The sequence below is a fragment of the Saccostrea cucullata genome, unplaced genomic scaffold (genome assembly GCF_032062105.1).
Source record: "Saccostrea cucullata isolate Sc308-1 unplaced genomic scaffold, CSIRO_AGI_Scuc_v1 ctg11780, whole genome shotgun sequence".
Classification (NCBI taxonomy): domain Eukaryota; kingdom Metazoa; phylum Mollusca; class Bivalvia; order Ostreida; family Ostreidae; genus Saccostrea; species Saccostrea cuccullata.
The window spans coordinates 25,250-36,450 of record NW_026937619.1 but is presented as its reverse complement, the minus strand read 5'-3'; the positions used below and the strand labels follow the sequence as shown (position 1 = coordinate 36,450).

The 11,201-nt window shown below is 32.0% G+C and overlaps 1 long non-coding RNA gene across 1 annotated transcript; it reads right to left on the bottom strand.

Moving 5' to 3' along the window:
* Positions 1-4,075: 4,075 nt before the first annotated feature.
* On the bottom strand, positions 4,076-8,562 carry LOC134248504 (uncharacterized). Its single transcript, XR_009988065.1, has 4 exons — positions 8,139-8,562; positions 7,805-7,933; positions 4,437-4,628; positions 4,076-4,302 (listed from the first exon to the last, which is right to left on the bottom strand). It is a non-coding gene; the product is annotated as an uncharacterized LOC134248504 (long non-coding RNA).
* Positions 8,563-11,201: the final 2,639 nt, after the last annotated feature.

Genomic DNA, 11,201 nt, shown 5'->3' with positions numbered 1-11,201 from the left:
CCAAGTTTATCCATAAGAAAGATATGGACCGGACAGGAATTATGAAAATTTTCATCCAGTGACCTCGAACTTTCCAAAATGACCTTGGGTCAAGGTCATGACACATCCTTGGGTCAAGGGCAATATTTGTGTGAAATGAGAACCTACCAAGTTTATCCATAAAAGATATGTATCAAACATGATTTTTGAAAATTTTCTTCCAGTGACCTTGAACTTTCCCAAATGACCTTGGGTCAAGGTTATGACACACCCTTGGGTCATGGGCAATCTTTGTGTGAAATGAGAACCTACCAAGTTTATCAATAAGAAAGATATGGACCGGACACGAATTATGAAATTTTTCTTCCAGTGACCTTGAACTTCCCCAAATGACCTTGGGTCAAGGTCATGACACACCTTTAGGTCATGAGCAATCTAAGTGTGGAGTAGTAGATTCTAATGTCCCTCTGTAAGAAAGATATGGACCGGACACGATTGCACAGACAGACGGACAGCTCTACAGTTGAGAGGTACATTGTGCATTTTACGGAAGGTGCGGGGTTATAATTTTGCTTTGTGGGGTTATTAATAGTACAGTGGTGACTTGAGAGGTATCATTAGGAATTCAAACAAATGGTATATTGTGGGGTTAAAGGTCTATATTTGTGGGGTTAAAGATCTATATTTGTGGGGTTAAAGATCTATATTTGTGGGGTTAAAAATAAATTATTTAATATCAAGTCAACTTTACGGGCAACTAATTAGGAGTACTTAAAATTGTTACTGTTTATCTGAAGAACTTAGAACGGAAATTGCAATAACTTTTTTTCAACTACTGCCTAGCAGTAACAATGCAAAAAAAATGTTTTTATTTGAGGATAACTGTTGCATCAAAGTAAATTAACCCATCATGTTTTCACATAAAGATGATAGACAAGAATATTCCAGAGAGTGTTAAACAAACAACCCCACTATGCTATATAGAAATAACAGACAACACTAACCCCATAAATTATAAGACAAACAACCCCAGTGTGTACTCTTATAAAGATAATAGACAACACTAACCCCATTAAGTGTTTGGACAACAACCCCACTATGTATTCTTATAAAGATAATAGACAACACTAACCCCATAAAGTGTTTGGACAGCAACCCCACTATGTACTTTCATAAAGATAATAGACAACACTAACCCCATAAAGTGTTTGGACAGCAACCCCACTATGTACTATCATAAAGATAATAGACAACACTAACCCCATAAAGAGTTCGGACAACCACCCCACTATGTACACTCATAAAGATAATAGACAACACTAACCCCATAAAGTGTTTGGACAGCAACCCCACTATGTTCTTATATAGATAATAGACAACACTAACCCCATAAAGTGTTTGGACAGCAACCCCACTATGTACACTCATAAAGATAATAGACAACACTAACCCCATAAAGTGTTTGGACAACAACCCCACTATGTACTCTCATAAAGATAATAGACAACACTAACCCCATAAAGTGTTTGGACAGCAACCCCACTATGTACTCTCATAAAGATAATAGACAACACTAACCCCATAAAGTGTTTGGACAGCAACCCCACTATGTACTCTCATAAAGATAATAGACAACACTAACCCCATAAAGTGTTTGGACAGCAACCCCACTATGTACTCTCATAAAGATAATAGACAACACTAACCCCATACAGTGTTTGGACAGCAACCCCACTATGTACTCTCATAAAGATAATACACAACACTAACCCCATAAAGTGTTTGGACAGCAACCCCACTATGTACTTTCATAAAGATAATAGACAACACTAACCCCATAAAGTGTTTGGACAGCAACCCCACTATGTATTTTTATAAAGATAATAGACAACACTAACCCCATAAAGTGTTTGGACAGCAACCCCACTATGTACTTTCATAAAGATAATAGACAACATAAACCCCATAAAGTGTTTGGACAGCAACCCCACTATGTACTTTCATAAAGATAATAGACAACACTAACCCCATAAAGTGTTTGGTCAGCAATCCCACTATGTACTGTTATTAAGATAAAAGACAACACTAACCCCATAAAGTGTTTGGACAGCAACCCCACTATGTACTCTCATAAAGATAATAGACAACACTAACCCCATAAAGTGTTAGGACAACAACCCCACTAAGTACTCTTATAAAGATAATAGACAACACTAACCCCATAATGTGTAACAACCCCATTATGTTCTTATATAGATAAAAGATAACATTGACCCCACAAAGTGTTAGACAAGAACCACAATATGTTCTGATAGAAAATATTAGACATCTTAGTAACCTCAGAGTGTTAAACAAACAACCCCGCTGTATTCTCATGTAACAGATACCAGTAACCATATGAATTTAAGTGTTTGAAAACCCCAGTATGTTCTAATATCAAAAAACTCTACCAGGGACTGGTAATAAAAGAACAAGAACCCCCACTATGTTCAATCGCAACTTCTTGAGCCTTTCTGACTAGCTGACAAATGACCTCGAATGTATTAGTTAGACGCCATAGCAACAACCCCCCCTTTTCATGATCTTCGAAATAAATGCATGAAGACCTTTTATCTGTGGAATATGGAGTTTAATTTTATTCAATGCTATGATATTACATAAAACTTACTATAAAAGGGACTTCTTACTTCCTCTATCCTATATTTGAAGAAAAACAAGAAAAGCACAACCTTTAACATCAGGTGATGTTAATACATTCGAGGTTGTTTTTCCCAACTCTGACGGAAAGACCCTGAGTGAGATGATGCAATTGCCAGTACGTCATATCCTCTTTTTTTTACTATTAAAAATACCAAACTATATTCATAATACTTTTTCCTATTTTGATAACATACTTGAAAATTTGATTTAAATATTTTTCAAACTATTTTTAATTGGATAATCTCTTTATCTTAACTGCTTATTTCTAATGAGAATTTTTCCTTTGAATCTGCTGGTGCATGAATTTGAAGTGTACATTATGCATCAAAAGCATACATAATTTCATTGTAAATTAATAATAATAAATAAAAGAGATGATCCTGATTTTTTAAAAAAAATTTAATCAAACTTTTCATTTACTTGACAAGATGAACACAGATAAGAAACATGTCAATAAATGTAGAACACAGAAAAAAACCCTCAAAATTTGAGACAATCTTCATAAATGTAAAAAAAAAAAAACAAGTATATAGTGAGTTGTCAAATAACTCTAAAACTTGCATGGTGTTGCTTCTTATTTTAAACAAAATATATTAATTTAAATGAAGTTTTAAGAAAAAATGTGTAGTCTAATATCTCATCATTTTGCATTTTAAAATTGATATTTAAACAAAAATAACGATGTACATCCTTTTGGAAAATATACTCAAACTTACAGCTGCACCCCCACTCCCATCCCCTAAAATAAAATGAAAAAAAAAACAACAACATGCAATTGATTTACAATTTTCAAAAAAATAAAAATCAAACAACATAAATGTACATTTCAGTTTAATAATTATTTCTCACATTTAAAATGAGATCGCTAATTAAAAAAGACGAAAACTATGACTGTTACTTAATGTATAGAAATTCACCATGACGAATGCAATGTTCATAAAAGATCCTTTTGTCTTAAAGCTGAACACTACTCATAAACATAACCATGGACATAAGTAATCAGAGATTACATAGCTCAATTCAAAAAATGATTACTTCAAGTAAGAAACGGTCTCACATTTAACTAATAAACAAGAAGTTAATTTAAGGTTTGCAGTAAATTGAGAATAGACATCCAAATACTTGAAACTAGTTGCCCATCAAGAAAATCACTCTCTACCATCGGCTCATACATTCACCTCTGTCGTTGGCTCGCGTATACACAGTTTTAAACACGAGAAATAGTGCGTTTGTTTTAATTCATTACAATTCAATTTCTATGTTTATGTCTAAATTTTTAGATAGATATTTACTAAATCAATCCAGAACTATTGATTTGAATTGAAACAATTCTTCAAATATCAAGTTTTATACGTTATGTCAAAAATCTTGACGTGAGCCCATTGCAGATTGAGAGAGGAACGAACGACAACTCTGCATGGGAGATTGCAAGAAAATGTCATTCAATCCACGACCCCTGAAAATGTTATCTTTTTAAGATCAACTATCAAAAATCGATTCATCTTCTTTTTCTGAAAAGTAAGTCAGGTCCTAAATGTCACCGTCTGGAGAAGACAATGGCAAGAATGAATCGGGATTGTGCTTGTTCTTCTGAAAAGGCTTTCATTCATACTTCATGTATACCTGTCAAAAAAAAATACAGTAAAATATATTTATAAATGATAATGTTCATTTTTTTTTTTAACAGGTTATGTTTTAATTTATTGTAAAATAATATTGTTGTCTTGATTTTATGGGCACTTATAACATGTACTAACCATCAATCTGGATGTCTTTGATAGTTGCTTTCCTTAAATTTGTGAACTATATTCAGATCACAAATTGTGTGTTCAAGTCATAGGTTTGTTCTTTCAACTTTATGAATGTCCGACGCATGCTGGTGTTGCTGCAAAAATAGAGCGGCCTAGATCATCAAAGTTCCACTGATGTTCACTTTCAGTATCTGAACTCTACAAAGGAATACAGAAGCAAATGTTTATTTATATCACATACAAAAATTCCGAGTTACTAATTAAAATTCATCGAAATTTATTTAAAGCATAGTTGTCATGTACTGTGAACTACTTTCTTATATTGGTAAAAGGTGAAAAAGTACAGTCAAACTTGTTTTAAGCTTTGGGAAGTCCAGAAACTAGCCACTTAAGACAGGTGGCCTCTTATTCCAGTTTGCCCAAGAAGTAGCCAGTCAGTCAATAAATAAACAGCAATAACCACTACAGTTGATTTAATTAAACATGTCAATTTCACAAAACCTTTGTATGTGTGTATATATATATTAATCCATGCCTATTTAAAAAATATGAAATTAAAGAATTCCAAATTAAATTTTTAAGGTTTTGTTCATAAGTGTTCAGAGTTCCAGAAACGCACCGGCCCACCGGGGATCCCCGGTGAACTTTGAATGGGACCGATAAAATCTTAATTTTATTGGTCAAAATGTCCGATGGTTTTTTTTTTTACAGACTGTATAACCTTTACATATAATCTTAACAAAATCATTTAATTCAATTGTCCTGACAATAAACAAATGCAAAACTAAAGGAATGAAAAAAAAAACGTCAGGGCATCGCCAGATCTTGTTTAAATAAAATGTAGACGTTGATTGTCTACTATAAAAAGCTACATATTAAAATAATAATTTCCATAAGTCTGGGAGGAAAAACAGTTTTAAAAACCCTGTCAACAAATATTTTCCATGATAAATATATGCACTCTGTAGTTCTGACAGTAAAAAAAATGTGACAATCTACTTTCGTTTTGAAGGACGAATTTGCAGGGTTGCAAGAGTGCCTGCTATTTCTGCTTGATTACAGACAATTTGTTACCATTTATTATTTTCTCTATAATTTAATCTATTAGCATGATAATATTATACCAACTTCTGGATTTTTTTTAATGTATTTGATAGCATTTAAAATACAAGCGCGTTTTTCCCCTTTTCTAAAAATAGCGGATTGACTTGAATGTAGTAAAACGACAACAAATTCACTTAAAATCATCATTTTCATGATAAATTTGCACATCTTTATATCATTAGTACATATTTTTAACTGTATGGAGGTTGTATAATAAATTTTAACTAGTCAGAAATATCGGACGTTTTACCAGGCTTTTTAAAACGAGTTTGATATTTTACGTAATATTTTTCCTGGCACATAAAATACAAAAATCCAAAAGAAAAAAGCCTGGAAAACAACATATTTTCCAAACAATCAACCAAGAGTTGTCATGTTGCAGATTTTATTTTTAAAAACATTTTAAAAATCTGTCAGAAAGGACATAATAAATTTATACATGAATTAAGCGTTGGTCATCACACGCCTTCGGCAACGTCAAATCCTGCATACAAAGGCCATATACAAAATATTTCAATAATTTTTTTTTTAATCTGCCATCTTTTTATTTACACATATCATTTATTATATCGTTACAATTTCCAATCCTATAATATGTTAAATTTACATACAAAAAATTAATGTCCGGTAAATTTTACAACTGTCCGGTGAATTTTGAATATTTACAAGACAATTGTCCGACATATTTTTGACTAGTTTCGGGAACTCTTAGTGTTCTTTTGTAACATTCAAATCATTCAAGAAGAAATACATGTGCCTTACTACTATCTATTTTTTTAATAAGAAAAAATATAAAAGCTTTAATTAAAAGACAGTTTATTGGTGAATTAAATAAAGTATAAAAATTTATTTCAGTAAGTGTCAATAAAATTCATTTAAAAACTTCACTATAATATGTTCAGGTAATGATCAGCAGTGTAACCCCCCCCCCCTTTCAATTAATCCTCGATCAACTACTTTGCTGAAGTTTTTAAAGTCTGGTAAATTTTTAATATTATTTTTATAAAGCTGTCAGAATTTCTATCTAACATACAGACACACACAAAAAATTATTCAATTGACCAAAGATTTGTATTAACGCAGTTTAAAATCATTCTACTACAACACAGGTGTCAAGTGCACCAGAGCGTAACTAATCCCTATCGATCGTCTCCTGATGGTGACATTCACGAGATAATCATGCTATACAAATCATTTGTTTTGACAAGAGTTGCAATTAGAGCTTCTACACGGAATCAAAATCTAACAGGTGTGAAAATACTGATAGACCTGTATTAGCTAAGTTACATACTCTCACTGTAAATATTCAAAGTAATGATGAATTAATATTGTAAATTACAAAATGAAGCTTTAAGCTTGAATTTCTTTAAGTTTAGCTATAGAAAAACTATTAATTGTGATTTAATTCTTTTAAATTTTCAATGGTCGATCTTGAAAAATAAGTACAAATTGATCTTACAGGACAATTATATTTTTTCATTAACACAAAGAGAGTTATATATACGTATCTAAAGGTAATTTGTTTAATTTCTTTAATAGGTGAATTTTTTTATCCGGCACATAATTACACAAGCGACTGTGTAAGCAATGTGACATATTGGGTATTTTAACAACTGATTAAAATGTCCTACACTCATTTATAAACATTGATTGTCATTTATCAAATTGATATACCACTAAATTTTACAACCTAATTATACAACCCCATGTTGATTCCTACGATTCCTACTTGCTGCGAAAATTTATTGCAGTGACATTAATTCCATTTTTCCATTCTGATTTTTTCTCTATAGATTAAGGTACGATTACAAGTACATGTAAACAAATGTGTGAAGAGTAGATAAACAATTGGTACGTATCTAGAATGAATTGAGAGAGACAGAGAGAGAGAGAGAGAGAGAGAGAGAGAGCAATTATACTACGAAACAGGATAAAATTAAAGCCAAAAATATTCAATTTGAAAAAAAATTTAAACACGGATGATTTAAAAATTAATCGGAAGGGGCGGAAGAGGCGTGAAAAATCCAGAGATTTTGTCTCCCATCGGAAGAATCACATGTATTTATGTTATGAGATATCTGCATGTAATTACCATAGATATAGAGAAAATTCGAATTAAGAAAAAAACACGATCGTTTTTTGAAGTAAATAAGCCAAGTAGTACTCCAACACGGATTAAATTATGGAGATTTATTGACAGTTGGAGCATGTTATATGGAAAATTTAAATGGTTTGGATTTTTGTTGCAAAAAACGAGTGAAAATACGTACCAGGTGTGCTTTGCATGTATTGCACGTGTATAAATAATATTATCTTTTTTTACTGGCCAACGGGGCGACCCTCTTGCAGAAAACCACTAGCCCGACCCCCGGGTATCGGTCGATTTTCATTGCAGACCTCTGATTAAAAAAAAGAACTATCAGTGCATTCATTATAATTTTTTTCACAAAAGCCCGTTTTCAATCGGTATGTGTTTATGTGGACTACAAGTGTCCTTTCCTTGACTTTAAATAAATTCTACAACTGCATAATGTACGTATGAATCATATCAAACAACTTACAAAGCTTTTTTTCAATGTGGTGCAACAAAATAGTAAGACTTACTGCATTTGCTTTTTGTGTTTCCGAATTTCCTCACTGCTAATACAAAAATGTCCAAACACAGCTACTTCCGTATTCTGCGCATGCGCAGTTAGTTTTAAATATATGCGCATGCTCAGGTATTCGGAACTCCTCGATTCAATTACCGAACTCCTCTAAACAGCAGATTTCTGAATGTCTGAGCGTTTTGGGCTAAGGACATGTCCAAAATTTGGACAAAGTCTTTGTGAGGTTAAATCTAATTTTAGGTTTTTCGACCTCATAGAGTAATTTTGAACGTAATTAGACCTCTTCATTATGGGGTTAACCCCACAGTACCCAAAAAACCCCACACTGCTGGAAAATACGTTAATTTTACCCCACAATGTACCTCTCGTAAGAACAGACAGACAGACAGACGGACAGACGGACAGACGGACAAGGTGATTCCTATATACCCCCCCAAACTTCGTTTGCAGGGGGTATAATAAAAACCAGAAGTCTCTGTCGAGACTGTAGCTTTACTGGTTTGTACTTATAACAAAGGATGAGAAAAGAAGCCATTGCAATCAGAACAAAACTGTAGGAGTAGTGTTTTAAGGGAATTTCAGAGACATTTCTAATTTTTAATATGGCAACACTGTTCATCAAAATCGAAAACCAATGCACTATTTTATATATCATAGTGTAGTCTACTTGTGTGCCAAGTTATATTGAAATCAGACCAAAATTAAGTAGCGTGTTAAAGGAATTTCACAGAAAAATATATTTTTAGTAACCATGGTCACACCGTTCATCAAAATCAAAATCCGATACACTATTTTATGTATCTACATCTAGTCTACTTGTGTGCCAAGTTATATTGAAATCAGACCAAAACTGTAGGAGGAGTAGCGTTTTGAAAAATTGTTTACAGACAGACGGACAGACAGACAGCTAGGCAGATGGACGGACGACGGACACCTTACTATCGCATAAGCTCTTCTGGTCTCTGACCAGTAGAGCTAATGAGGAAATATGCCTCATCATAATTTTGTTTCATAGCTCTTTAAGACAAAAAAATGTTGAAATAAAATTGTATGTAATGTGGGTTAAAAAGTTAATGACCTTGACAACCGAATGAAATTCTTAGTAGTAGCTAATATACATAAAACAAGGCAAGAAAATGATGTCTGTATTTATAATTTGATAATTGTCCTGAGGATTATTTAAATTTGATCAGGATTGGTCAAAATATTAACAAAAAAAAAAATTTCTTAAATATTTTGTTATTTAATTTAATTTTTTTAAATAGTACTGACTACTAAAATTGTTCATTTTAGTTGTGACAATAGTTTTATGAAGATTTTAATCATGCAATATAGACCTTCATATTTTTCACTTATTAATAAACAGCAAATTTTAAATCATTAAAAGCATTTTGTTTGCAAATAGAAGTTTAAAAAAAAATCATTTTCTCTGAAAAATGTCCAATTAATTGAACAAAATAATTAAGAGCTAATGTTGGACTCTCAGGGCTGACACTGGCATAGTTTAAAAGGGATGTCTTAAAAGATCTATTAAAATTCTGGTGTGGCATTTCTCCTGCAATGGAGATCTAGTACCTCTTTCATTGAATCAGCTGTTAGAAGAAATCATGGCCTTGAATGAAGTAGCTCTTCATGTTCATTAAGGTGTGGCTGAGCCTAAAATAAATAAGCAAAATAAGCACCCTTTCTACTGTAATAACAAAAACATAGCGTTTACTGTTACAACATTAATTATTCTGGAACTTTGTAAAATACACTTAACATGTATAATGCTAAAATATTTGATCAAATAAATTATATTATTCGGTGTATAAATGAATTTATTTTTGATTAATATATTTCCAATAGACCAAGTATGTACCAGTAACCTTGTAATCATTGTTAGATGATGTCTTGTATAATTTTTTTTCATTAACGACATCTTTATTCCAATTTGTTTTCTGTTCACTTTTAAGCTGTTTATTATTATTATAAAATTTCTAAATAACAAATTAAACTATGAATGATAGCTTGCATAATGAATAATAAATTATAAACCTGATCATATTTCCTGTTTTGATTGTCAGCTAGATTTTCTTCCTCTTCATATTGTTTGAGCATTCAACTTCATGAGACAGGTTGGTGCATAGAGCAGCTAAAAGTTGAAATTTAATTAAGTATATTTGAGCAGATAATCAAAAGAGACATCATTCATACATTAAGTCTTGTTTTAATATAGTTTTTCAAAAGGTGTTATATGCTTGTTAAAATAATTTAAGCATCCCCTACCCCATTTTTTTTAAATCAAAATTTCAATAAACATTTGTTTAAACATTAATTATGTTATTTAAATCCTAATAAGAACATTTATAAAAGGACATACATGTGCACTTTAAAATTATAAATATTCTATTACATTTACACATACTAGTATACAGTTTTTACACTGACTGTACAATACTCACAGGTTCCAGGAAGAACAAGTCCTCTAGCCTCTGTGTATTTTGAGTACACCATTGACTGGGATCAGTCTGTTGGATTTCTGCTTCTCATGGAATGAATTATGATTCACAAGATTTAAAATAAGGAATGGCACTTGACATCAAATTTCTTCTTCGCACATCACGCAGTCACTGTTTTGTTTCAACGGCACAGAAAAATGTGTGGAACATTTGCATATTTTCAGAAGTGGACGGCAAAATACCACATTCTGTTAGTATTATGTCCTGATTATTCGTATCAACTGAATTCAAATTAATTACATCTTCTGACAAGTGGAATTTGTAGTAAAAACGAAGCAGCAAACCAATCTGAAAGTCTTCTGCTGGCAAAAAACATTCCTTTTTTCCACAGGAAACAAAAAAGAGTTACACGAAGGGAAATAACTCTTGATAAAATTTAGCACTTTTCTCTTGAAAAACAGCAAATTTACAAGGCTCTATTTTCTTTATTTTAAATAACACACCTCCAATTTTTTTAAGGTTAACTTATATATGTATAATCTTTTTTACAGGATTAGTTTTGTTGAATTGCGTTGCTGCGTTTATGAGTTTCAGCCACATACATTATAAAGGAAATA